The sequence below is a fragment of the Danio aesculapii genome, chromosome 14 (genome assembly GCF_903798145.1).
Source record: "Danio aesculapii chromosome 14, fDanAes4.1, whole genome shotgun sequence".
NCBI lineage: Eukaryota > Metazoa > Chordata > Actinopteri > Cypriniformes > Danionidae > Danio > Danio aesculapii.
This window is the reverse complement of record NC_079448.1, coordinates 21,009,175-21,025,869: the sequence shown is the minus strand read 5'-3', so window position 1 is coordinate 21,025,869 and position 16,695 is coordinate 21,009,175. Positions and strand designations below refer to the sequence as shown.

Below are 16,695 nucleotides of genomic sequence, written 5' to 3'. Positions count from 1 at the left end.
TAGCCGGGCTAGATCTGGTCTATACTTCACCTAGCCGGTGAAATGACGGCTATTGCTTGCTGGGACACCTCAAGTGTATTGATATATTAATAAGTTGACCAAGTTATTCCTGATTTATTGATATATTATAATATTATAATGTTGACCTCAGATTATCGCTGATTTAAGGGGTTGTATTGCATAAATTTACATACAAAAGTAGTAAAGTAGTGGCAAATTAAAATAGTTTAAAGCCTGCCATTTAATAATAAAAATTATAAGAAGAAAAAATACCTTCGCTGTTTTTAAGTGCAGGGTGCGTCTTTCGAGATTATTAGTAAAAACAAATCATATGCAGTACATTAAGGCTCACATGGCTATTAACAAAATACATGCTTGTTTTTTAGAAAGCCCTGCTCGTGTACTTATTCAATTGTGACACTGTACTTGTTTATACATTGGTGACAAAAAAGATGTTCCACCCAGTCTGTTGGAGCAACTAAGGTGACCATATTCAGCTGTTTGACAGAGGGAGAGAGTCAAGGACCTTGCCCAGAAGTTTGGAATGAAACTGGCCAAGTATGTTTCAAAAGAGAAACTTCTTTCTGGGATCCCTGAAGAGAACATACCAGCAACAGTGTAAGTGTATCTGTGTAAGCCCCTCTCCCTCTCTCTCTCTCTCTCTCTCTCTCTCTCTCGTATCATGTTGTGTAATATATTGGTGGCTGCACCATTATTTATTTAGCCATAAAACCATTTTAACCATAAGGAAAGTTAAAGATGTGATGCTATATATTAGTTTTTTCACCTAAAAACAAGCATTAAATATTTAGTTCAGTGTGACTTCTTGAAAAATAATGAATTCTAAAAGTCTGTTTAAAGCTGAAAATTTAAATACATTTTAAGGACTGAGCATCTAGATTTTTGTTTTGTGTAAAACCATTTCAGGTTTACTAACAATGCCCAACACAAACCCTCTTTTGGCATGGAAAAGTAGCAGTTTTTGGAGATGTTGTTGCGTTTTATTAAACTTGATGTTTTGTTGTAATATTAACATAGCACAAACTATTCAGCCTGTTTTCTAGTCCCTTTATTAAGAAGCCAATTAAAGGCTAAAGCTCGAGTAGGCTACAGGATGGGAGGAAAAAAAACAGAAAAAAAACAAATTTGTGATCTTTGTTTGGATTCATCGGATCTATTCTCGCTGCTAAAATAGACCAAAACAGCCATTATTTCAAAAATATATTATATATTTGAAAAAAGTTTATATAATATATAAAATATACCTGGATTCCGAAGCGGTGATTTGACTGACATGAAAAGTGACCAGTCGACCTTGTCTAGTTTTGCGTGAAATGTAAGGGTGGGACAAAGGCCTTTCTGTGTTAGTGACAGACAATAACAATTAAAAACAAATGTTTCAGTGGAATAATGAAACTCTATAGTGTTTTAACTATAGAGATGTCTATGTTATTCGTTAAACCGCAGACATCCTGCCATTTTGACGATCTACTCTACACACGTTTGTCTCTCTACTCTCCTACGGCGAGTTTACTCGCCAATGACCTGTCATTCTTCTGAAGCCTGGTTTAATAGAGTCTGTATGTCGGCGCGGAAATGCAGGCCTTGCGCAATTATTCATTTCTGCAAATGTCGCGAGTGCTTTATTTTAACACAAGAGCGCAGTCATGTACATTAATCGCTAAAACTGGATATACGTGCTCTTGAATAGGCTTTTTCAAATGAACTGCAAGTCATCTCATGATCTCATCATTGCGTGTGTGTGCTCAGACCAGAGGCGTAGCGCAAAAGGGGAGGGGCCAGGGGGGGGATCACGTGGCCCACCCTTATCGCGCGGGGGGCCCCCCCGCGGTGCGTCTGCTACGCCACTGTCTCAGACTATATACAATCGGTATCTCTTAGAAGTAGAAATTATTTATCTTTGCTCCTTAACTTAGTCAAACTAAGTCAAAAACAAGTATTCTAATCGCGTATTTATAGATCGATGCATGACCGGTGACAATGCTAACTTTTTTGGAACTTTTTTTTTTATTTCTTTACGACAAAGGAGATATGCTAGAAATGTTTCTGGATAAGGTATTTATGTGATTTATACGTAATAGCGGTATTCTGATCTGCCTTAAAGCATCACTATTATGCAGGCATTACAGGTCAAAGCAATCTGTAACATTTATCAAAAAAAAAAAACAATCTTAAAACACTGCTTTGAGAATTGTAGTGTTGTCATATTTCAAATACCTCAAGTGAAACAAAGTCATTTGTTTTATTATTTTACTACTGACTACTGTTCTTGTCTTTTTTTGTAAAATTATTTCAGTTTAAGATCAAGTGTAAAATAAAATATTGTATAGACAACAATGAGCAAATAAGAAAAACAGTGTAAAATATGTAAATAAAACCCCAAATTTAAATATTTTCATCATATACTTTAATTAAACATTTCAAAGCTTGAAAGTATTGTTTAGAAATGGACAAAAAGTGTCTCTATGGCCTTAAAACTATGTGGTAGTTTTGGCAGTGCTATTGAAAATGATTTATTGTCATGAAAGGAAAAAATTTGTCCATACTTTGTTAGTGCAAATTCCTATATGTACACTCTAAAAAACGTTGGGTTATTTATTTAACCCAATGGTTGAGTTAAAAATATTTGGTGCTTTGTTGGGTTATTTTAAAATCTTTATTGGGTCATTTATTTAATAACTCAACCAGTTGGGTTACAATTTTTGAATTTCAACAGTCAACTGATTGAACTGACACAGAACCGCTGTATCAATATGCGTAAGTGATGTTGCTCTTGCGTTATAAAGTTTATGCAAGCTCTAATGCAGTAAATTAGAGCAGAAATGCAGCAAATTGAAAAAAAATAAATAAATCAACAACTTGAGGGTGAGTAAATGATGAATACACCCAAAAATCGGTGAAACACCCATACACTCATTTAGCAGCAGAGGCGAATCCATCATGTCCTGGAGCTGGTTCAGTTGGCATTACTGTGTGAGGTTTGCATGTCCCTCACAGTCCAAACGCATGCAGTATAGGTAAATTTAATAAACTAAATTGGCCGTAGTGTATGGGTGTTTCACTGATTTTTGGGTGTATTCATCATTTACTCACCCTCAAGTTGTTGATTGATTTCTATTTATTTATTTATTTTTATTTCTGCTGACCACAAATGTAAACTTTAAAACACAAGGCAAATCAAAAACGTAATAGTCCCCACTGACTTCAACAGAAGAAACAAATGCTTTGGAATTTCATTGTGGACCAAGAATGGTTTAGTTCCCTATATTGTTCAAAATATCATGTTTTGTGTTCATCTGAGGAGAGATTTAAAACAAGGGGAGGGTGAATTAATTATGACAGAATTTCCATTTTTGTGTAAAATATCCCTTTAATAAATCCAGTGTACTGTTTGTATGGCATGGATTTAAGTGTTGTTTTTGTTTATTTATTTTTAGATTGCTCAGGACAGGTATTTTATACCCACACACCAAAGAAACTTTTTGAGGTTTGGGGAGATGCATCACTGCGGATCCTCTCGTATTGCAAAAAAAGAAGAGAGCCTTGGATCTACCAGTTCAAGCAGACATTTCATCTGGTGAGACAATCCTGCATAACAGCTCTGTTTTAATCCCAATTTGTAGCATTTCACCTTTGATATGAGGGGCTTGTATTGAGTTTAATTACTGTTTTTTTTTTTTTTTTTTTTGATATGAAAGACAGCCTTGGAGATTCCACTTTGGAGATGGTGCTTTAACAACTCTGCCAGCTATCCTTTCTCCACTGCTATACAGATTGTGCAGCAAGATGGTTCGGCCCTCATACCAGGAGGCAAAACAAGAATTTGTTGATTTGCGACTTCTAGGTGCATTATTTATGACAATAAATGTTGGACATTATTTAATTCATGTGTGTATACTTGTATTTCGTTCAGTACTTAGAGGAGGAGGAGCAACAGAGACAGAACCCTGTTGTCCTGCTGCTTGGGGATGAACTAAACTGCTCTCAGGCGTTTGTTATTGTGAAAGGAGTGGCACTAAATTTATGGATTTAAATAAAGCTTTGCCAATGTAATAAATGCTGTGTATTTTTTATTTACAAATAAATATTACTACTATAATAATAATAATAATAATAATAATAATAATTTATTATTATATAGTGGTTTAGCCACTTTTTGGCAAAATAACCCAACAAATTAGTTATTTTTATAACCCAAATTGTTGGGTTAACCTTATCAACCCAATGGATTGCGTTAAAATAACCCACCAGAAGGTCGGTGCCAGATTGACCCATCTATGGGTTACCTGTTGGGTTATTATTAACCCAACTGTTTTAAGTGAGTAGCCTTGTGATTTAAGCATTAAACCATTTAAATAATTTTATACTTTAAAAGGGCCATAAAGAAAAACAGATTTTTTTCAAAAGTAATTTGTAAAATATTAGTATTATTTACTAAAACTTGTATTATTTTAGCAGTGTAATTGAATTATAACTTGAGTACAAATATTCTGTTTTCTTTCCATCTGTGAGAGATCATCAACAAATAAAATTAAAAAAATTCACAAGCACATTCAGTGCAGGTTTATTATATTATTAATACATGACTAATTAATTATTATTATTATTATTATTATTATTATTATTATTATTAATAATGATTTTGATTTGTATAAATCAATAGATAGTTCCTATGCAGTATTTTTATAAATTGCTGAGAAGACATTTCAGGTGTAATACATTGCATGTCAGTCTAGGTCTTTTATATTATTAATATATTATTAATTAATTATTGTATTTTATTAACGTTTTTTTTTTCGTGTAAATCAGTAGATCGTTCATATGTTTTTATGGGTTGCTGAGAATACATTTCAGATGTTCAATACGTTGCGTATCAGTCTTGAAAATAAAAATAGGTGCTGGGAAAAGTGCTTTAAAATCCTTGATTTTCATTAGGCTGTTTCTGTATAAACCCTGTATGAAATCAGTCACATTTTCAATCGTGAGGTGATGGTAAATTAAGTGATGGTCAATTGTCAGCTCTCTTGGTCGTCAGGTCATGTGATGTATGTTGCTGTACTGTATTCACTTTACTTGCAAAAGGTTGAAAACCCCTGAACTAGGGAAAGAAAATCTAACATCTTTTGTGATTTAAAAAAATAAATAAATTTATAACAGGCAACTAATGATTGCAGCTTTACATGTTACACAACTAACATGAATGTTTGTTTGTTTTTCAGGAGGACCATTTAACATATTAGGAGGAATGTGCAAAACCTGGGCCCTGAATCAAACTTTGATTTGCTGTTTTCTTTTCCTTTTTAGAGGCCTAAAATACATCCTTTTCACAATGTCACTTCACTTCCGTCTATACACTGGCTGCCTGTTAAGTTTCGTATTGAATTTAAAATATTGCTTCTTACATATAAAGATTTAAATAATCTAGCTCCTGTTTATCTAACCAATCTTCTGTCTCGCTACAATCCAACTCGCTCTTTAAGATCTCAAAACTTAGGGCTTCTGGTAGTACCTAGAATAGCAAAGTCGAGTAAAGGAGGTCGAGCCTTCTCATTTATAGCTCCTAAACTCTGGAATAGTCTTCCTGATAACGTCCGAGGCTCAGATAACCTCTCCCAATTCAAAACTAGATTAAAGACCTATCTGTTTAGTAAAGCATACACTCAGTGCACCACTTAGTGGGCTTCCACACAGGTTCTGCATCTTGTTTATATACACTATGAACAGCAGCTATGCTAATTATTTTCTTTATTCTCCATTTCCACCTGGGGATACTCTTCCCGAGGCCCTCAGACTATGCAGAGTCACTGATTCGATCCAAGACCAACGACGAGATGATCCCAAGGTTTCCATATCCTGGACCAGGCCGTATCCTGAGCAGCTACTGTGGTGGTCATGGAGGAGTGGAGAACATGAGATTGATTCTGTGACGCTCCAGAGACAGACGAGTCTTCGCTGAGGCCAGCTTCCAGCCTCCGCCACTGAGACTGCAGCTCTGCACAAGACGTTTGGCCAGCGGAGAAATTAAAATGGTCATGCCCAACTGAGCCTGGTTTCTCTCAAGGTTTTTGTTTCTTCACTTTCGCCATTTAGTGAAGTTTTTTTTCCCTCTCCGCTGTCGCCACTAGCTTGCATGGTTCAGGATCTATAGAGCTGCGCATCGTTGGATTTGCTCTTCAGTATTTGGACTCTCAGTAGTGATTATTAAACCACACTGAACTGAGCTAAACTGAACTGAACTTAAACACTACAAACTGAACTACACTGTTCCTATTTACTATGACCTTTTATGTGAAGCTGCTTTGAAACAATCTACATTGTATAAGCACTATACAAAAAAAGGTGAATAGAATTGAATACAGTATGCAGTGTATTTTTAGTTTCAGTTTACCTTAGAATGAATTGGAGACTTCTCTCATTAACTTGAGCAGCTGTTTTCCCATGCTAACTGTCTCTGTTTCACTGATACAGTGTTGTTGCTTTTTTAAATATATGCTCATATTTGCTATAACTTTGCATGAGCACATCAAGTTCAGCTGGAGACAGAAATGCTGACTCTTTTTGATGGTGACTCGTAATATCTGCGCTTCATTGATAATGCCTTTTTATAGTTGCAGTGTGCACGCTCAACTGAGTTGGTCTACACTAAGTTGATTGACCTAACTCACAGAAGTTAACCCCCGCTTTTGGGCATCCCTCCTCCGACCTCTTTATGCAGCCCAAAGGACCGAGCCGTCCCGGGAGACGCCTGCAAAAACCCAGAGTTGGACCATGGGCCATATGGCCATTCAACGCCGGCGCAGATCTGGACAGTTTCGTCCAGCCTGGCACCTCTTTGTGTTGAAAAAGGGATCGTCCCGATGGGCTTTCAACCAAGGCTGAACCTGGACGGGGGCGTCCCAAGCGACACTTTTACCACAGGAGACAGGGATCATTTGTCCCAATTGGGACTTAGCAAAGGCTGAACCTGGACGCGGCCGTCCCACGCGACACTTTTAACACAGGAGATAGGGATCATTTGTCCCGTTCAAAGCTATTTTTTACCGCACAGATAGAGGAATAATAAAGACACTGAACACCATATGACCTTTATTGTTAAATATTTATTCAGGAAGATTCAGAGTCTTCTGTTGCTTCGAGGGGGCGTTTCCCCTTTGAAGGCGGCCATGGCAGCGTCCTCCTGCTAGTTCCCTCCTGAAAAAGAGAAAATGCTAGTTAGCTAACACCACACGTCCCTCTGTTGAGATCCATGCCAAAAAGGAACTAATTTACCAGGGGTGACCCGGGACTCTCTGTCCTCTTGCGCCCCTTGCTTGAGTGGCGTTCTCTGCCCGCTGCCTCCTCCTCCACCAAGGCCCTCTCGAAGAGTCTGCGGCGCTCACGTGCTTGGAGAAGGCCGAGGTGAAGCGCGTAGAACTTATCTGAGGTTGAGGTGTCGTGGCACATGAATTGCGCCACCTTCCTGCGATCCTCGGAAGAATGTGAATTCTTTGCCTGCGTCAGAGACAGAAAGACAGAGACTTTTTGGGGTCAAAGCCGCTGGCAGTCATGGGGGTCAGCGGGGGGGCACTGGCATAGATACTCACGTGGGTCGCGATGGCAGTTCGGATGTCAGTGAAGGTGGGCTTGCCGGGAAGCCCCATGCTGGTCCACGCAGATTGAAAATATTTGTTCAGGGTTCGACAGGGACTGGGTCTGGAAGTAAAAAAAAATAGGAGGCCTGGCTACCCCCGGGGAGGCTAGCCCGCAGCTGCAAGAACCTCCGGAACCAGCTGTATTCTTCCTTGTTGAGAGACAACTAGGCCGCGCCGAAGGCTCGGTTTGTCTTATGCGTGATGATCTGGGGAAAAACAGAGAGAAGATTAGTGAGCGCCTACCACTGGTGGCCCCCACCCGCAAAGTTCCACTCACTTTAATGACATAGGCGGACTTGTCCGGGCTCCTGGAGGCCTCTTCGATCTCCTGGATGGTCAGGTTCTGGAAGACCCCACAGCGATGGCCCGTGATGCAGGTCAGGTAGCTGGTCAGAAAACCATAGAAGCGCCACTGCTGCCTGGTGTCTGGGCTGGATGCGAGGCCGTCTGACGGAAGGAAGTTAGGGGTTAGACTTTTCCAACAAACTTTGTTACAATACCAACGTTTTAAACTTAGCGATAGCGGCTCTCGGTCAAACGAGCTATGTCACAAGTGGTGGTGGAAATGCAGACTGGCGGTCCGAACACTCACCTAGAAGGGCAGGTATTTTTCTCCCAGCCATCCGGTGACAGCGTAGCAGGTGGCTTTGGAGATGAATCTGCCTTCTTTGGCCTGCTTGATTCTTACCTCGTGTACCACGACGCGGCGGCGTATGCCGCGAATGACAGCTCGAAGCTCCCTGCGAACCAGCACCAGGGTGGTACTGGAGAGGCGGCAGGAGGCCGGCCGGGTTTCGGAGAGATAATCAGGAACTGCGCAACATTCTACAGGTAGTGCTGCCTCGTGGGCTCGGCCATGCCCGTTTGGCCTAGCAGGGCAGACCAGGCTCGGATGCCCGCCGGTTGGTTAAGGAAGGACAAGGTTTCTGGATCCGCGTGGCCTTTCGTCATGAAGCCTAGGAAGGCCTTGACCCTCGCCAGTTTGGAGGCGACGTAGTTCCGCAGACGGCGGTGGGCTCGCTCACTAATTGGAAACCCTCGAACCCTTCCAAAAGCAAGTCTGCAGAACGGGGGGGAAAGTCAAAGTCAACCTAGACGACATACCCCCAACCACCAGCCCAACAGAAAAGTGCCATAACCATACTCAACTCAAGGCGCGGGCGTGGTCCAGGTACGGGTACTTTGTTGGATCGTAGGCTTCCACAGGCTCGGAGGCCTCCCGGAGATTTCAGGCCGCCCCTCGCTCGGGGGCCACCCCTCGCCCGGGGGAGGGGATGGTGCCGGCGGGGCAGGAGACGACCTTGCCCGCCTGCTCTTCCTCCCCTCTTCCCCCCTCCTCAACTCTCGATAGCGGCGGGTGAATTCGAGCTGGGTGGACCTCACCTTGTCCACCTGCTTGCGGAGCTCTGAGAGCTGGGCCTGTATGCGCTCCGTTGCGAGCTTGCAGCGGGGGTCGGCGCAGGGATGCTCGGCTTCTGGGCCGTCTGGTTCCCGTTCCTCTTCGGAGGACGACGCCAGCCAAGACACCACGGGTACCGTCTGTTGAGTGAACTGCCGCAACTCTCGAGGCACTTTCCGACGCTTCGCTCGGTCCATGGCCTCCTTCCTGGCCGAGACGAAGAGCTTGTGCTGCTTCAGGTGTCTGTCTAGGCGGGCCGGCATCTTCCGGCAGCCGGGCACTGGGCATGCCGTCTTCCACGTGTGCACGGGGCCAGCAGCGAGCGCCAGCAAAAGCTTCTTCTCGTGTGCGCTTGACACCTTGTGGACCGCGGACAGGTGCGGCGAGAGGCGGCTGTAGACGTTGAAGCAGAGTGCACATTCGGGCATAACCATCCAAGACCAAGGCTGGAGGGAGACAAACCCACACGCCGCGTGGAGCGGTTTAAAAGATGGCAGACGAGGTGTCCATTTCCTCGTCATCGACGCTGGTCACTTCTCCCTCTCTTAAAGGGGAAGACCGATACCTACGAGATCTCTCTGGTTCAACGTATATAATTTGAAAGCAGTTGTTACAACTTTTGGTGGATTTATTTTCCGGGAACAACGCACTGTTTCAGGCAGCCTTACCAAGTCAGCAGCGGGGACTTATTTTTTGCGCTGCTTTTTGATTCCCTTTTCCCACACAAAGGGATGGGCATGAGCCCCGCCGAACACGCATCGTTTTGGGTAGCTTGGACTGCACCAGCCCGCTGGGGCTTTTTGCATAAGCTTTTTATAGTTTCCTTTTCTGCCCCCACAAAGGGATGGCATGAGCCCCGTCGAGCACGCACCATTTTAGGCAGCTTGAACTGCGTCAGCTGCAGGGGCTTTTTGCATAAGCTTTTTATAGTTCCCTTCTCTGCCCCCACAAAGGGATGGCATGAGCCCTGCCGAACACGGACCGTTTTGGGCAGCTTGGACTGCACCAGCCGCGGGGGCTTTATACATGGCTTTTTCCCACTTTCAAAGCAGTTTCATAGAACCCCATCGAACACGCATCTTTTCCGGGGCTAGAGGGGCTGGAGCCCCTGACACCCAGGGCCACCGCTGCCACCCCCTATCCCCGAGGGCCCACACCCTGTCCGGGGGCAGGCGCCCACGTTAGAGGGGCTGGAGCCCCTGACACCCAGGGCCACCGCTGCCACCCCCTATCCCCGAGGGCCCACACCCTGTCCGGGGGCAGGCGCCCACGTTAGAGGGGCTGGAGCCCCTGACACCCAGGGCCACCCCCTGTCCCCGAGGGCCCACACCCTGTCCGGGGGCAGGCGCCCACGTTAGAGGGGCTGGAGCACCTGACACCCAGGGCCACCGCTACCACCCCCTGTCCCTGAGGGCCCACACCCTGTCCGGGGCAAGCACCGGGCCCAAAGGGTCTTCTAGTTTGACACCTGCTCACCTGCAGTGCCCGGGCACCCCACACTTAAGCCACGAACATTGATTTAGTTAGTGGCACTCGCTAGGCAGACGTGCCGTTGGTGACCCATCTGGATGTGGGGCACCACCCTCTCCACCACCTCGTCGTACTGTGGTACAGAGATAGCTCGGGTGCACCAGCCTTTCCCAGTTCCACCACCCGGCGCAGTGCTCAATTTGTTGAGGTGGCTGGGGTGCACCAGCGGCACGTAGTTCCAGGGGCATTCAATATGGGGGTTTTGTGTTTGCCTTCCTTCAGTGCCGGAGGTTCGCCCCCACCCCCACCAAGGCCAACAGCGATGGCCGGGTTCGGAGCAATGTCTTTGGGCAATCGTTTAATGACTGAACCGCTTGGTTGGGGCGGGACCCCCACCCCCCAAGGCCAACAGCGCTGGCCTGGATCGGGGCACTGTCTTTGGGTAAGCCTTTAATGTCTGAACCGCTTGGTTGTGGCGGGACCCCCAGGCCCCCAATGCCAATGGTGCTGGCCGGGATCGGGACACTTTAGCGGGCAGCAAGCCTTGCCATTGACCCCCTGGTTCCTTCAAACCCAAAGCCGCCAAAACCTAAGTCCACATTTCTTCGCCTTCCCCGAATTCCTGATGGCAGGTCAGAGACAATCAGTGCCGGACAGGCACCTCCAGGCGCGGGACATCCCAAAAAAGGGGTCTCCCATCGGGCATGGCTTGGCGGGCTGGGGCCTGGGTCTTATCAAGTACCCCGGTGAGCGTCGACCACCAGCCATGCGAATTCTCACTCACCCAACTGTGCCACTGGTGCCCCAAATGGAATTATTCGTTTTCAAAAGCTGGCTGGAAAGACCAACCATCCACCAAACCAGGTTTTTTGTTCCAATCAATTTTCTTTTACTTCCTCACATCAGCTGTTCTGAAACCCGAAACACAGTTTTTAATCTCTCGGTAAATCAATTCAGAGTTCAAGTTAAACCCTGAGCTGGTTGAACCTCCTTACTGAAACAGGCCCACTATCTGGTGTGTCGTCTATAAATGTTTTCTATAAAACAAATTTATTTACTGATTCATTCATGGTTTAAGTTTCTCCATTTGAATGAATTAAGAGTGGTAATGGTAATTAAGTGGTAAGTGTCCTACCACCACATACTATGTGGATTTAATTTGAAATCTGCACTACCTTTTAATAATTACAAATAATTTCATAAACTAATAAAATTATATTAAAATGCAGTCTTCTTGGTGTTATTTTTGCAATAGTACAATTTTACAATGCTTTTGTTTAATTAATTAAGAGTCACACACAACATTATAGTTTATATTCCATTTCATTTGAATATTGAATAGACAAATGTTTTATGTTCATAAATGAAATACCCTGAGAACTGAGCAGTAGAATGTGAATGATAAGAATGTGTTAGTGAAACAGCTATCCACTGTAAACCACAGTTTTACTAATTAATTATACTTCAGAAGACAAAAAAATTAAATAAGTCAATTTGACAAAAAAATTTTAGCACCCGTGTAAACATCTGAAATCTTTATTTGACAAATGCTGACAAGTACATACCAAATTCATCTGCAATAAAGACAGCAACACAAAGCAAAATGTCTTCAGCATGTCTGCAGAATCTTCAGTACATTTTCCAGTTTCCAAATAGTTGTACAATGCCTCTCTTCATCTGTACTTCCATTCTCAATTTCATTTTGTATGAGCACTCCTCTTCATAGACTGCTGCTCTTATAAATTACTCCATCTCTGATGTCAAATCTAAAAAGCAAGGGGCACAAATATATCGAAAAAAACATCAATAATGTGAAATAAAAATCCACAATAATATCAAGAAATCAGTGTAATGCTCACTGTAATTTATTTTTCTACAAATTTGTTTAAAAAAAAATGTTAATATGGATATTGCCAACATTTATGATGACCTGAGGTTAAGAAATTAAAGTGTCAAATCAGTGATGAACTAAGGTCAACATATTAATGAATCAGTGATGATGACCTGAGGTTAACATATTATTGATATTAATAAATTAGCAATGATGACCTAAGGTTAACATATTAATGATATTAATAAATTAGTTATAATGACCTGAGGTTAACATATTAATGATATTAATAAATCAGTGATGATGACCTGAGGTTAACATAATAATATTAATAAATCAGTGATTATGACCTGAGGTTAACGTATAAAGTTAAGAATATTAATAAATTACTGATGATGACCTGAGGTTAACGTATTAATGATATTAATAAATCAGCGATGATGACCTGTGATTTACATATTATTGATATTAATAAATCAGTGATTATGACCTGAGGTTAACGTATTAAGTTATTAATATTAATAAATTACTGATGATGACCTGAGGTTAACGTATTAATGATATTAATAAATCAGCAATGATGACCTGTGGTTAACATATTATTGATATTAATAAATCAGTGGTGATGACCTGTGGTTAACATATAAATGATATCAATAAATCAGCGAAGATGACCTGTGGTTAACATATTAATGATATTAATTAATCAGTGATGATGACCTGTGGTTAACATATTAATGATATTAATAAATCAGTGATTATGACCTGAGGTTAACATATTATTGATGATGACCTGATGTTAACATATGACATTTAAAAATCAGCGATGATGACCTGTGGTTAACATTCATTCATTACTTTTCTTTTCGGCTTAATAGCTAAATTGTTAACTGCCAAACCGAATTTCCCTTTGTTTACATCCTTGTTTACATCCTTGCTACAACATACCATTAACACTAGACACTATGTATGTAATTGATCAATTTTAACAAATAAAAATTCTAACAGGTTGTGGCTCACAATCCACAGCTTTATCTGTTATGGTTGGAGCTGCTCCTTCTTTGAGTTTTTAGCCAAATCCAGCATTGAACTGGGAGAGATTCTAGACCCTGTCCTTTGTCAAAAGCTAGCTATTTTTTTTTTTTTTTATAATTCTCTGGAACATGATTACAATTAAACTGTAAGCACTTCTCTCTTTGTGTCATGTCCTTAGGGAGCCCAAATACAAAAACTGAAGAAGCTCTGTGGAAATAATAGTGTTTGGACGGCATTTTACCTGCTCTTACATTACAGCAACTTTGGCCACGCCTCTTCACTGCGTGGGGTGTATGCGCATAGTGAATGTGCATAACCTGAAGCGTTTGTGATCTCACTTACCCAGATGTATTTTTTTTTTTGTAGTCCCCAATCTTTATTTGCTGTAGACTTTGCTAAGCTAACTCTGTATTACTTATATTACATTCAGAGATGTGGTTTTTGTTCAAACAGCTACATTACAAATCCACTAAAGTTTAAAAAATGATATCGTAGTCGACCACCCCTTTAACAAAGAGCAAGCTGAAAATAAAGTTGATTTATGTTTAACAGAAAATAAAGTCTTCTCGGTTATCTAGTATAAATATCTAGTCTTAATAAAGTAGTAGTTTCTTTAGACTAGATCTACTTTGACACAGAAGCTTTCATAAGCCAGTTATAACAGATAAGCACATACGTAAGCGCATACTGTAATGCAGTGGTTCTCAAACTTTTAAACCAGATGTAAGATCCCCCAATGTAAGATCGTCAAGAACTCGCGACCCCTCACTACCAAAGTATATACAAACAATAAAAATAACCTTTTTTTAAGCTGTTCACAATATTTTAACTATATTTACTATACATTTCAGGGCTCAAAATTAACATTTTTGCTTGGTAGTACTGGTGCTCATAACTTTAAATATGTAGGCGCACCACAGCCAAAATTTAGTGGCTCCCACCAATTATCGCACTGTTGCTACAAGTTTTATAAACAGATTTATTGCATTTGAAATCAACAATAATTAAAACTAACAAGCAAAAAAATATATATGCATGCGTGAAGAAAATATGTCTCAATGAAATCCCGTTATCACAAGAAAACACATTTTTATAACATAATTGAGTGACCAAAAGATACATGGACCGCTCACCAGCCCTGCACGCACTGTTTAACATGAATTCATTGATGAATCTGTTAACGATAACTGTGCTGTGTTCTCACGCCTGGTGTCTGATATTGCACAGATACTTTTGACATATACCTTATTAAATGCATAGGTAATTTTAATAGCAATAGCGGTCTTTTCATGAGCTGCAATATTAGTTTAATCTTAGTCAGTGCAAGCCCTTTTGCGATGGTGTACCTGGTGTTAACGTTTACATATAGCTGCACGGCTGACATTATCTGGCGATTAAATAAAGGATTAAACAGAACCTCTCATGCTTAAAATGTGTAGATGTGGCAAACAGTTACCTGAAAATTCTGTCCCACAGACTTTACAGTGAATGCTTTAGTTATTTTCATAGCAGACTTGAAGCCAATGGAAGTCTTTTATCCACTCTTCGAAAAGTGTAGATGGTGGATTAACATTCAGCACATGATCAGTAATCAGATGTGCCATTATTTGTAGCTTTGGGTGTTTCTAAATCTGTCAGTGTTGTTTTCATTCTCATCTGCAGCGCTTTACATTTTCGCAGTTGTCGCTCCTGTCATCTGAAGACAGGAGGCATTGACTGAGTGATTGACAGCTTATTTTAGCCAATCCATTTGTGTTCAGTGCTTAGAGCAGCGGGCCAATAAGAAGAGCACGAAGGCGGGGCAAGCGTTGCGGGCTTTGAGCACCACTTGGCTTTGTTTACTGCGGCACATGACAAGTTTTTAACAGCTGAGCGCTGCGTTTCAAGTTTAAAGATGCATTCTGCCTGAACGTGTCCAAAATACTTTATGAATTTATCAGTAATATCTTTTAAGAAATCTGAAAATATTAGCTTTCACTTGTAATACTGAAAAATATTTATTACAATCACTGAAAATTACACAATATTTAAATCACTTTCACGACCTCTTGAAATTACTCTGCGACCCCCAGTTTGAGAACCACTGCTGTAATGTACTGTCAGAGTGCAATGGGGTTCCAGAAGCAAAGGACCATTTGTTGTTTTTCACAGGGAAATTGATTTTTAAACATTGACACACTGTATGCCGAGACAGATCCCTACATTTTTCATGGCTGAAGTGACAAACAATTCCAGTTGCAGTGTTGAACCTGATCTTGCCCTCACTTTCATTTTTGTTTTCTATAGAAGTCTTTTGGGGGAACACAAATTAGTTGGTAACTTATTTTAGAAATCACAGAATGACCAACTTATCTTTCTCATTTCTTGAAATAGTCATTCTTTTTGACATTCATCTTAACAACCTGTTGTCAGAGTTCCAATAGTATCTCGATGCAGACTTGGATTTGCAAGCTGAGATTGCATATTTCAAAGATGCAATGTCAAACACAATGCACTCAATGGAGTGGAGTGTGGACATTTAAAAAGCATTGCGTGCAGCTTAGATTGCAGCTGCACTGAGTCTGCATCCAGACCCCTCTCGAGTTTCGGAAAATGTGGCTGCCAATTACAAATAATTGTTTAATAAATAATAATTAAGTGATTTTCTTTTATTAAATATTTTTTAAATAGTTAAGGAAATTATTACCAGGGGTTAGATTACTCTATGAAAATTTGACTTAATGAAGTATGATGAATTATGTAATGTGTTCTCGTTCTCAGAGCATTATTTAGGGCTCTATTTTAACGATCTAGATGCAAAGTCTAAAACGCATGGCACAATAGCATTAAAGATGCATCCAAATCCACTTTTGCTATATTAAGGATAGAAAAATACAATTTTCACCCCGGCGCACGGTCTAACAGGTGTAGGGGATCAACCTACGTTTTAAGATCAATCAGGGATTTATTAGCTTCTTTCAATGAACCGGATCTTAAAGATTCGAATCATTGATTCGACTCAATTGAGTCAGACTGAATCAGATTAAAAGATTCACACTTTATCTACCATTTGTCCTGCAAATAGAAGACATCGTATCTTACCAACCTTGTTACTATTATTTACGTGGCCAACGATAATAACATAACACAGTATTGGGTTAACTTTTAGCAAGGTAACAAGATCTACAGCTCGAGGCAATGACTTAGAAGCACATAAACAAGAACACAGTTCTTACAAAATGAGAACAAAGATTTATTGAGCTACACTACGATACATGAAGCTAACTACTTAATAAGCAAACAACAAACAAACGCACACACACACACAC

At 41.2% G+C, this 16,695-nt stretch overlaps 1 long non-coding RNA gene across 1 annotated transcript; it reads left to right on the top strand.

The window, feature by feature from the left end:
• The first annotated feature begins 3,463 nt into the window (after positions 1-3,463).
• On the top strand, positions 3,464-3,908 carry LOC130241272 (uncharacterized). Its single transcript, XR_008838843.1, has 2 exons — positions 3,464-3,598; positions 3,720-3,908. It is a non-coding gene; the product is annotated as an uncharacterized LOC130241272 (long non-coding RNA).
• The last annotated feature ends 12,787 nt before the right edge of the window (positions 3,909-16,695 follow it).